Below are 12,079 nucleotides of genomic sequence, written 5' to 3'. Positions count from 1 at the left end.
TGAGGAAGACCTTTATTTAGAAAATAAATACACCACCAAGACATAAATTTACTCAAAATATAATGGAAATGTTAGAACCATTTCAAAATGACTATAAGTATTTTGGTAACAAAGCAAGACCCCACCTCTTAAAAAATTAATATTGGTTATATGTAGTTGGAGGTTTGTGGATTTTTTTTGTGTGTGTGTGTGTGTTTTCTAACTTTTCTGTGTTAAACATGTATATTAGGACTTCATTTTAAGCTACAGAAATGTAGTATGCACTGAATACATATTTGGCTATGAACTGAGTGGCTAAATATTATTATAGAAAGGACCTATGGGATACCAAGTACATCAGAAACTTTGTAAAATAATTATTATAACTTTATTATAGATTGTAATCTTTTGATCCATATTTCTGAAATCTCAAAGCTCTGGAAACTGGAAATGAAAAAAAATAACTTTTAAAATTAATTAATTTGGCAATAAAACTTGAGCTGATATGAAGCTCTCTGTAGTATTTGTTTGACATAAATATGTATGCTTTGCTGTAGAAATATCAGTGTTTGTTAAGTGGCATGTTGTATGAATCCCTGATGGAAAATATGTTTTTAAAAAATATGTAGTGTATATAGTCTGTCAGCCTTCCTGAAGTCTTTAACAGTCTGAATTCCAAAGCACTTGGCCCCAAGGATTCAAGAAAGGGATTGTGGACCTTTATTAAATATTTAGTCAGCTTTTAAAAATTTTATATTGTGCAGGAACAATAATTTCTCATCAATTGCTAGATGTTAATTCTAGTCACCATTCTGCACTTCTGTGTGAGATTGATTTCAAATATCTCTTTTTTGGTGGACTCTACCATAATACTGGTTCTTTTGATGTCATTGATTTATTAGGATTTTCTTTGTCTCTAAGGTAAAGACTTGTCTTCAACTTCTGAACTTGAAGATTTGGAAAGCTATCACAGAAGTGGTATCACAAATTGAAGTTTACGTGATGCTTGAAGAAGAAACTCTGAATACTTTTAAAAGTGGATTTGGAGTTGTTGCTCTCACTTATGTGTATTACTTTTCACATTTATGTTTGTACTTGTGGCTTTATCCAATTTCTTTAAAAAATTGGTCAACTAGGTGAGGAAGTGTATGCCTATATCCTACCTTCTTTGGAGGCTGAGGCAAGAGGATTGCCAAGTTTGACACCAGCCTGGGTAAATTAGCAACACCCTGTCTCAAAATAAAGTTTAAAACCAGGGTTGGGATGTAGCTTGGTGATACAGTGCTTGCCTAGCATATGCAAGTCCCTGGGGTTTAATCCCCTGTACAACACCCACCCGCCAAAAAGTTGGTTCATAAACTTCAGATCTCGAAAATAGTGAATTACTTTCAACATAAGAACATGTGAGTTTTCTTTTGCATTTTGGCTCTCATTGCATGCATGCTGACTTCCATACTTTCTCTAGAATTAAGATGATATATATAGCATTTACTATATAAGAAATTCTTCTCAAGACACATTAGTTTGGGGACCGTTATTAATGGGGCCTCACTATTTTGACAGCAAACCATATTTAGTTTCTAGTACACCTGCTATTTTACTACTTGCAGGCCTAGGTAGCTTTTGTAATAATTAATCACTCACCAAATTAGGGAAATCATCAGAAATTATATTGCAGTGGTCATTTAGCTACTTGCCTTCTAGAGGGTGGGACTAGTCTTTGGTGCATCCCTAGTGGTATAATTTTGAAGTTTCTGAGACATTCAGTTGACCTGCCTAAATGGAAGTCCATTCAGGTATGACTCCATCAGTAGGAGTGCATCTCTTGTTTGTATTTTCCTCTGGTATTAGATTTATTTCTCAAAGGGGCCATCTCAATGTAAGAAGAAAGATGGCAATTCTCAACTCCAGGCCAAACTCTGGTGAGCCCACAGGAAGAGATTATTTTTACATCTGTTTTGGGAGCATTCTGATTGGTTCTATCTGAGTTACATATTGCATTAAATCAATGACTGTATCAAATGTAGGATTTTGGCCAGCCCTGGATGGCCAAATACTTCTCCTCCCCATCCCCAGCCTGGGGTGTTTGGTATGTAGGTGGTGCTAGAACATGTGGGAACCAGGGAGTGTAAGCGGTGTTCCTATATGTGGGGAAGTGGATCTATGTTGAGAGGGACACTATAATTAGCACCTCCACTAGGATCTTGTACATTGAGAAAGGAGGCAGTGTCTTTCCCCTATCAAGAGAAAAAGCTATTGTAACATATAGAAAATATTCATTAAAACAACTTTCCTCCTCTCCCCCAATTTCCTCACCCCCCAAAACAAAACAAAACCAACTTCATTCTTCAAGGTTCAGTTGAAATCTTATCATTTTGGGAGTGTGGCGGGGATTGAACTCAGGGGCACTTGGCCACTGAGCCATATCCCCAGACCTATTTTGTATTTTGTTGGAGACAGGGCCTCACTGAGTTGCTTAGTGCCTCTCTGTTGCTGAGGTTGGCTTAGAACTTGTGATTCTCCTGCCTCAGCCTCCTAAACTTCTGGGATTACAGGTGTGCGTCACTGTGTGAAGCAAAATCTATCATCTTTATAAAACTTTTCTATTCATCCAGTTTGGAAATGGCTTTTCTGGTTGTTTATATTTTGCATTACTGCATTGTACAGTATACATGCATTTTTTTAATCTGACATATTACTATTTGATTTAGAAAACGATTGAATAATCCTCAGTGCCTTATGACTTATGACTTCATTGCAACATAACAGGCTCTAAAGTTTTGTTGAATTAATGAATTCTTAACTCAGTATGTGTGTCTGTATGTGTCTGTGTTGCTGGTGATCGAACTCGGAGCCTTGTGAATGCTAGGCAAGTGCTCTACTTATATTTTACATTCCCAGCCCCGAATTCTTTTTTTTTTTTTTTTTTTTTGGTATTTAGAGGTAAGGTCTCACTGAGTTGCTTAGCACCTCGATTTTGCTGAGGCTGGCTTTGAATTAGTGATCCTCCTGCCTCAGCCTCCCAAGCTGCTGGGATTACAGGTGTGCACCACCATGCCTGGCTTCCCAGCCCTGAATTCTTAACCCTTTAAAGATGGTGTAAAATGGAATTGTGTATAAGTTCTTACATATTTACGACAGTTGATAGAACCTTATTTTAAAATAGTCTTGGTCCTTTGAAATATGTTAAAATATTTGTCATATGGAGTAAGTTTGTATGCAATATCATTCTGACACCGGAGGATAGCAGAGGCAGTAGAAGCAAGAAATCGATTTCTCACCTATATCTCTGTTCTTTCTAGTGACTGTAGTGAGCCTTGACCATAGTGATGAATTTTTTTTTTTTTTTTTTGTATTTGTCCATGGGGAAAATTTCCTCAGAACAACTCTGCTTCTCTTATAAACAGTTATATTTTATTAAAGGTCTATAGTCAGCATTGACTTTTCTTTTTTTGGTATGAGGGATCCAACCCAGGGCCTCCTTGCATATGGTAAGCAAGCATTGTACCTTTGAGCTACATTCTGAGCCCCCATTAAAAATTTTATTTTGAAACAGGGTCTTGCTACTTTGCCCAGGCTGGGCTTGAACTTGCTTTCTTTCTGCTTCAGCCTCTCTAGTAGCTGGGATTATAGGCTTATACCACCACACCTTGTGCTCTCCCAGGCACTCTTACCTCTCTCCTTTGTGTCCTTTGTCTTGTAGTAGAATTGCTTATTTGGTGGAGGAGTGGATTTTCTAAAGGAGTGAATTTACAAAAAAGATGATCTCAATCAGAATGATGAATCTCTTTCCCCAGGGTTAGCAAGTCCTTAATTAGTAAGGCTATTTGCAGTGTAATTAGAACTCCCAAACCAATGAAAGTTAAGAATACTTTTCTGAATTTCATAGTAAACTGTGTAATGTAAGGTACTTTGTAACCAGTGGCTAATACCACAAATGGTCTTTTTTAGAAGTTTGTCTCTATTGACTCATCCAGGAGGGGTCAGTTGAAAACAAAATGTAGCAAAGGAATCAAATACAGATGTCTGAGGTATTTTTGAATTCCTTTAAGCTTGATACATCAAAATAAACTGTGTTTTACTCTCTGAACCCTAGAGCTCTTGAAAAACCATCTACGTTTTCAAGTAAACAAATTGAAATATGAAAAAATTATCTCCTTTGCAAGTGAACAGTTCACTGTGCTGTCTTTGAAGTTAACCACATTAGGGATTTTAACATTTGCTTGTTTTATGGCCACGATTGAGGAAGTCTTAAGTTCCCCCTAAAATAGTTTTTGAAATTGTTTTTCCTTTACAGAACTTAGGCCTTAGTTTGGTTGAACACTTAATCCATTAAGCTATAGAAATGATGCAGACCTACATTTGTTGTATGCAGACCTACGTTTGTCATTCTCACACACTCAGAATGAACTGATTTCATTACATTTTTTAGCATGGGATAACATGGCAGGGCACATTAAAGCATATGTTAAAAATATGCTGACAAAATTCTACTTTGTCTTGTCTGTTTTATGTAAGTATCCAAATGTATGGAATTGCATAGATTATTTGAATTTGAGATATTATAATCAAATATGGCTACATTATTAAATTCTTTAAGTAATACTAAATGTTTGGTATTAAAAATATTGTTTTAGTAAAATAACTCAAAAAAGATCTTGGTGTATGCGTGGGTGTAGATTCTTCTTTACATGGTAAGTTTGACTTCTTTGAATGTATTCATTCTTATGTTTGATTACAAGGATATTCTGTAGAAAAATATGTAAGTTCTCTGTAACATTCCTTCCCTAGATTCAGTGCAAATAAGTACATTTTTCCACTAGAGAAAAACTACTACATCAGAGATCTTTGACCTCAGTTCCCTGTGAAGCTTGATCATATTTTTGACAAGACTCATTAATATCCCTTAGATATCAAGTCAGTTGTAGAGGTCTTTAAATGTTTTGTTTGTGTAGATATTACTTTAACTCATAAAACAGGTTAGGGCAGGCTCTCTCAGCCTTTCCCATTGAGAAAACTACTTTGGTATTTCCAAAGACTGCTTGGGAATGCTAATGGGAACGGGGGGAAAGAGTAGCGGGTAGGAGATGGCTAAGAGGCATCTAGGCATGGTGGGAAAGGTTCTAGAGTTTCCTGCAAAACATGGAATTGAGTGTGAAAGCACCAGCAGACCTCATAATCATCCAGATATGGCTTTGAAATGGTGGTTCATAGTTTCATGTGATTGTTGGGAACTCCTTTAACATATTTTAGACTTTAGATTATTATTGTTGATGAAGTACTTAACCATAAAGTTGAGAGAATTCAAGCCCATAGAGATTAAGTCTCATTAGTATAGTAACACAGCTAGTTACTTATAGCTGTGTTATTTGAGATGAGACTTGATCTCACTAGTTTTACAATTGTAACTTGTCATTATACTAGAACCTGGAACAAGAAACAAAGTATTTTCTTTGGAGCTTTTTTTTCCTCCCCCTCTTTTTTAGATGAGAAATGACAAGTACTTTCACTTACATTTTCTAATGATTCTCACAAGGTCACCAGATAACATGTCTTTAGCTGAGGAAATAGATGCAGAGTGGTTAAGTAGTGCTCATTTCACACTCAGGACCTTTGACTCACCCTTTCTCGCTGTTTATATTACCTTATGAAAAAAAAATATATACAATAAACACACACAACAGAGGAAGAGGGAGAAAAGTTGTCAAAGTGAATTCTGTATATGCTAGATAAGCACACTACTTAAAGAAATCTTGTAGCATTGTGTTTTATAATCTGGTTTAGACTTTTGTCTTTAAAATTTTCTCATTCACACAAATGTAGCTTTTTTCTAACCCAAGAATAAATGTTTATAACCCAAGAATAAATTTGTGAGGATATACTTAATGGCGTGCTTTGCAAATGGATTAACTTGTTGAGTTTGAATTTTGAGCAGATTGTGTTTTCTAATGAAACAAATTTGGCTTGTGTTTTATAATTAAAATATTCCAGTTAAGAGAAGTTTTAATATTCTAGTTAACATTTATTAATAATAATAAAGTTGCTATTATTAAAACGAAGTAGGATAACCCATACTCTTTTGCAGATGAAAAACCTAAGGTTTAGACAGTTAAAATGATGTGACTGTGATGACAGTTTTAAGTGGCCAAGATAGGATCAGACCTGAATCTGTCTTATTTTAATATTGTTAGTAATTACTTGCAATTTTCTGATCTTGTATGAATAACAATCAGCAGTGATTTGTAGTGCATGTACAAATATGTAACAACAAATCCCACCATTATGTACAACGTTACTGCACCAAATAAAAATCTGGGAAAAATTTTTTAAAAAATATGTAACTTACAGGATGAAAAAAATCAAACAGGCTCTTTGCTTCAAGAAGTATTCCTATATAATACGTGGAACAATTACTAGTAATCTTCTAAAAAGCTGTTAATCTTTTAATACTATTCATAATTTAAAATCCTATAAAAACATTTACCACGTCTGAGATGACAGCAGTGAAGTCTTTTCCATTAGAAATGACTCATGGTAACAATTAGCCTTGGACCTCATACAGTTTATAAAAAGTAACCTTTGTACAGAAGCAAAATGTTAAGGCCAGCTTAGTGGTACACTCCTGTAACTCCAATGGCTCTGGAAGCTGAAGCAGAAGGATGGCAAGTTCCAGGCCAGCTTCAGCAATTTAGAGACTGTCTCTCAAAATAAAAAATAAAAAGGCACTGGGGTACTGTGCTCAGTGGTAGAGCACTCCTGGGTTCAATTTAGGGGGGGAAAATGAAATGTACAGTTAGCCTATTTGAAGAATAGGGTTAGTAAATACAACTGATAATACTTAAAAACCTCAATTTCATTATGCTTGATAAGCTTAGGAATAAAAGTGTGGGGGGAGGAGGACATAGATCAATTCTGGGATATGTATATGAGTTTGTGAGAGACTTCTGGTATGGACTGTAATACCTATTGCCTTTTAGATGGTATAAGGAAAAGGATTTTAGATTAGTAATCAGGACACCTGGGTCTTATTAAGGTTTCTATCTAGGTTTGTGTATTCACCTGTGAAGTGAGTAATACAGACTACAATGTCTTTCAAACTAGCCCATAAATCAATTTGTGTTGTACAATCAGTATATAAGAGAAATAAGGAAATATGAATGCATTGGAGTATTTAAGAGTAATTATTGTTTTATTAAATGTTACTTTAGTTATGAATATGTAGGGAAAATTGAGCTGTAAAATGTATTTTTCACAGTTTGGTATTCTACTGAGGATGACTGGAAGGCTTGGCTCAGCGGGGCGTCTCTCCCTCTTGTAATTTGGGAGCCTTTTTTCTGTGCAGTTTCTTCTGTCAGGTTGTTGAACTTCTTTTTTTTTTAAACATTTATTTTTTAGTTGTAGGTAGACACAATACCTTTATTTTATTTTCATGTGGTGCTCAGGATCAAACCCAGTGCCTAACGCATGCTAGGTGAGTGCTCTACCTCTGAGCCACAACCTTAGCCTCATGGTTGTTGGACTTACATGACAGTTGGAGGCCTCAAGAGACCAAGGCAGGAGTTTAGTCCTCTTAAAGGCTACCTGGTATCTGGCATAGCATCACTTCCAACATACTAATAGTATAGGTCAAAGGAGCCCCAGGCTGGTCCAGATTTAAGTGGAGAGGACATAGACTTGTCTTAAAGAAATTGTGGCCATTTAAAATCTGTCACATTTATGGTAAAATAATTTTGAAAAACATGCCGAGCCACATCCCCAGCCCTTTTTAATATTTTATTTTGAGATAGGGTCTCCCTGAGTTGCTTAGAGTCTTGCTAAGTTGCTAAGGCTGGGTTTGAATTCATGATCCTCCTGCCTCAGCCTCCCAAATTGCTGGGATTATGGCATGCAGCACTGTGCCTGGCATCATTCTACTTTTATATATACTCATGGCTGCTAGCAGATGCCAAGGTAAAACTGTTTCTCTCTTAGGATATTATTCAGATGAAACTGCATATAAAATTCTAGACATTTGTTTTTAGTCTATCAATAGAAAACAGTAGGCATTTAGGAGTAAGAAAGAAAGACTAAAAAGAAAAACCTCTTTTCCAAATCTCTTTTCTTCATCCCTCTCTTTTCCCAGAACTCCAGTCTTGTAAGCTTTTCCCGTCTTCTGTATTTTTTTTTTAAAGAGAGAGAGAGAGAGAGAGTGTTTATTTTTTTGGCGGACACAACATCTTTGTTTGTACGTGGTGCTGAGGATCGAACCTGGGCCGCACGCATGCCAGGCGAGCGCGCTACCGCTTGAGCCACATCCCCAGCCCCGTCTTCTCTATTTATCTAGAAAAAACTGCAGCACCATTCACCCAATTTCTCAAGTCTCAAATATAGAAGTTACTCTCGATTCCTTTCTTCCCTTGATACCTCATATTTAGTCCACCAGCAAGTCCTGTTAGTCTACTTCCAGAATGTCTCCTGGAACCATCTACTTCTCTTCATGGCCATCATTATCTCTATGGTTATCTGTTACCAGAACTGCTCTAATAGGCTTCTAATTTGGTCTTTCTGTTTTCTTGCTCCTCTATTCTATTCTCCATACTATGCTCAGAATGATCTTTTACACACAATGAGATCATGTTATTCCTCTGTTTAAAACTTGATTACAGTGATGGCTTCCTGCCATACTTATAACAAAATCAATACTTCGTAAGCTCATGCAGTCCAATCCCATCTGCTGCTTGCACTGGCCACGTACAGCTCTTTCTCTCTCACTTGCTTTTTTTTTTTGAGTACTAATGCTTTTATTCCCATTTTACCGGAAAGGAAACAAACAACATGAACAATTTATCTGCTATCAGAGAAAATATTTTATAACCCAAAATAAATGTTTACTCACTAACAGTTGTAAATTGCTTAAACTGGAGATTTCAGAGGAATTTTTCACAGTAAATAAAATGATTACTAAATTCTTCAGTTACAGAACATTCAAGGCATGTGTTTTTTCTACACAGCTTAACTGAAATGTAGTTTAACCAATGGTTTACAATTTAGTCAAATAACAAAGCTGCAAACCACTGAGGGAGTCATAAATTATATCCTTTGCACTTTCAAAAAGCTTTCAGCTGGTATTGATCATTTGTTTTTATTTTCGAAGCATAACAGCTTTAACATAATTATATTCATTAGTCTGACACCTAGAAAGCAATGAGCATTGATTTGTACAATGAACAAATGAGCAAGTTTTCTTGTGTTCTTGAATTATAATTCCTTCGTTTGAGTATATTCAATTTATTCACATAATATTAGGTTCATTTTACATGACTGGGACACTTAGAATTTAGTTAACAAGGGGTAGGAAATCTCCAACATTGTAATAATAGACATCACTTGCTTTTTTTGCACTGGCAGTCTAGTTCTCCTTTGGGGGCTGTTCTGATTGCCCTTCCCCCACTTGGCTTTGCTTCACTTCTCTCCGTGTAGAGAGAGAACCTGACTACCTAATGTAAAAGAGATTTTCTCTACATTGATCTGCTGGTTTTAATTCTCTGTATAGCAATTAAAAAAATATTTTTCTTAGTTGTTGATAGACCTTTATTTTATTTATTTACATGTGGGGCCAAAAATCTAACCCAGTGCCTCACACATGCCATGTAAGTGTGCTACTGTTGAGCCCCAACCCCAGCCCTGCATAGCACTTTTGATCCCTTGATGATCTTGTCTGTTACTTGATTATTCATCTGTATTCCTTTAGAATGTTATTTCTATAATGGCAGAACGTGGGTTTTTGTTTGTTTTTGGTACTGGGGATTGAACTGGTCGGTATCCCCAGCCCTTTTGATTTTTTATTTTGAGACAGGGTTCCCTAGGTTGTTTAGGGCCTTGTGAATCCTACTGAGACTGGTTTTGAACTTGTGATCCTTCTGAACTGTGGGAATTATAGGTGTGTGCCACCATACCCTCCCAGAGCTTGTTCTTGATCTTTGCTGAATTTCTAGTTTTGAGTGTACAGAGTAGATGCTAAATCAACATTTGATCAGTGACTGAATGAATAATTCCTGAAAGCTTGTTTGTGAAATAAAATAGATTGATCTATGGTGTTACGATAAATTAAGGAAAACCTTTAATATAACACATATATAAGGTTACAGACAATCCTTTGGGAAGGACTGTCTTTAATTCTGTAATGTCCTTTCTATATTTTTATATTAAAATATCCTTTTCATTATTAAGTGATAGTGATATTTAGTTTTATAGTTTAAAAATATGTTCTTTGCAGCAGGAATAATTGGAAAGCACTTTTAGGTCCTGTACTTTTAGGTTGGAGGTTTTCTTCGAGTTTCAGAAATTTATATAGTTCACTGAAAATAAAGAAGCACTGTGTGGGTGTGCCTGGGAAGGGAGTTTTGCTAAAAACTCCTACTAAATAAAGTTCGATCTATCAAATGTTCTTGTAGTCTTCAAATTCTTCTGGGAAGTAAATTGCCAGGTTACCTTTAAAAATTGTATTCTATTCAAATGTGTGATGTTAAAGTGAAATATGACATAAGAATATACAGGTAATAAAAGAAAATAATAAAGTTTTATGATTCCTTTTGGAGATGAGAACTAATGTTTAGCAACATTTCTTTGAATAACCTTGCCCATTCTGAAACTAATTAAAATTGATCAGCTCTTAAGAAAGCAATATGTATTGAGACACAAATGGACAGTTTTTCCTTTACTGTCTAATAAGAACTGACAAGGTCTTGAGATGTCACCTCTAACACACTCCTTTGTGTTGAAGATTAGGAAACTGATGGTAAAACAGGTAATGATTTGTGAAAAGTCATACTGTTATTGATAGGGGCCAGATCAGAATTCCCATCTTTGGGCTGGGGCTGTAGCTAATTTGCAGAGCACTTGCCTAGAATGTGTGAGGTACTGGGTTTCATCCTTAGTACCACATAAAAATAAATAAATAAGTAAATAAAATAAAAGTAGTTAAAATATATTAAAAAAAAAAAGAATTCCCATCTTCACATTCACAGGCTTCTGAACTATGTACTGTGGCACAATACTAATTTTAGGGAGACAAGTTTTAAGAAGTTTCTCTTTTTGGAGTATGATATAGATTGCTTAAAAAAGATTATTTTCATCAATTATTAAATGAGGGTATATATTTTAAGTAACATACAGGGAAAACACTCCACATTCATGTGATGACAGCTGAGCTTTTAAGCACAATTCGAAACTGGTATTTATACTTTTAACTTTTGTGAAGTTGCAATTTAAAGTTAACCAAGAAAATCAGAGTAACATTTTATTTTTGTTATTCCTGTCTTAAAAATCTTTAAACTTGAAAAGATAAAGCATTTGTAAAGTAAATCAAATTCCTGTAAAGATTTAAGTGTAGTTTTGATGGTTGTTATTTTAAAAATACAATGTTTTAGGCCTGGGAATGTAGCTCAGTTGGTAGAGCTCTTCCCTAGCATGTGTAAGATCCTGGGTTCAATTCCTAGTACTACAAAAACAAAAACAAAAACAAAACAACAACAACAACAAAATCCCCCAAGTTTTAAAAAGAGTAGGAATGCTTGCATTTTAAAATCATTTATAAAACACAAAATTTGCTGGGTAATGTGGTTGGTGCATTCCTGTAATCCCAATGAATTAGGAGGCTGAGGCCGGAGGTTCATAAGTTTGAAACCCGTGTCTACAATTTAATAGGCCCTCAGCAGTTTAGTGAGAACTGTCTCACTAAATTAAAAAAAAAGGGGCGGGGGGGCGGCTAGGGTTGTGGCTCAGTGGTAGAGTGGTTGCCTCACATGTGTGAGCCACTGGGTTCAATTCTCAGCACCGAATATTAATAAATGAATACAATAAAGGTCTGTCAACACTAAAAAATATAAAATAAAATAAAAAGGGCTGGAAATGTGGCTTGGTAATTAAGCATCCCTGAGTTCAGTTCCCTATACAAACAAACAAAAACCCTGCAAAATTTAATATTACAAAACTTTATGACTATAAAATTAATGCATAATAGAAAATTTACTGTAAATAAAGTAAAAAGTTCATATAATTCTGCTTCCCAGAGATGACAACAACATCTAAATGTGTTTCTTTTCATATATATATATATATA

General features: G+C 35.4%; 2 protein-coding genes and 1 long non-coding RNA gene across 6 annotated transcripts in view; 1 reads left to right on the top strand and 2 right to left on the bottom strand.

Moving 5' to 3' along the window:
- The window catches only part of Ap3m1 (adaptor related protein complex 3 subunit mu 1), a 37,652-nt gene extending 33,976 nt beyond the window's left edge, over positions 1 to 3,676 (bottom strand). Inside the window, exon 1 of the mRNA XM_048801836.1 lies at positions 3,654 to 3,676. The gene's annotated coding sequence lies outside the window, so the exon portion shown is untranslated. The remainder of the gene's footprint in view (positions 1 to 3,653) is intronic.
- The window catches only part of Adk (adenosine kinase), a 483,935-nt gene that overhangs the window by 7,196 nt on the left and 464,660 nt on the right, over positions 1 to 12,079 (top strand). The window lies entirely within an intron of this gene.
- The window catches only part of LOC125616475, a 12,268-nt gene continuing 6,256 nt past the window's right edge, over positions 6,068 to 12,079 (bottom strand). Inside the window, exon 3 of the long non-coding RNA XR_007347104.1 lies at positions 6,068 to 8,131. This is a non-coding gene — a long non-coding RNA (uncharacterized LOC125616475). The remainder of the gene's footprint in view (positions 8,132 to 12,079) is intronic.

Source organism: Marmota marmota, unplaced genomic scaffold (assembly GCF_001458135.2).
Source record: "Marmota marmota marmota unplaced genomic scaffold, marMar, whole genome shotgun sequence".
NCBI classification, from domain to species: domain Eukaryota; kingdom Metazoa; phylum Chordata; class Mammalia; order Rodentia; family Sciuridae; genus Marmota; species Marmota marmota.
Note: the sequence above shows the minus strand (reverse complement) of the source record. Positions and strands in the feature narration are given on the sequence as shown.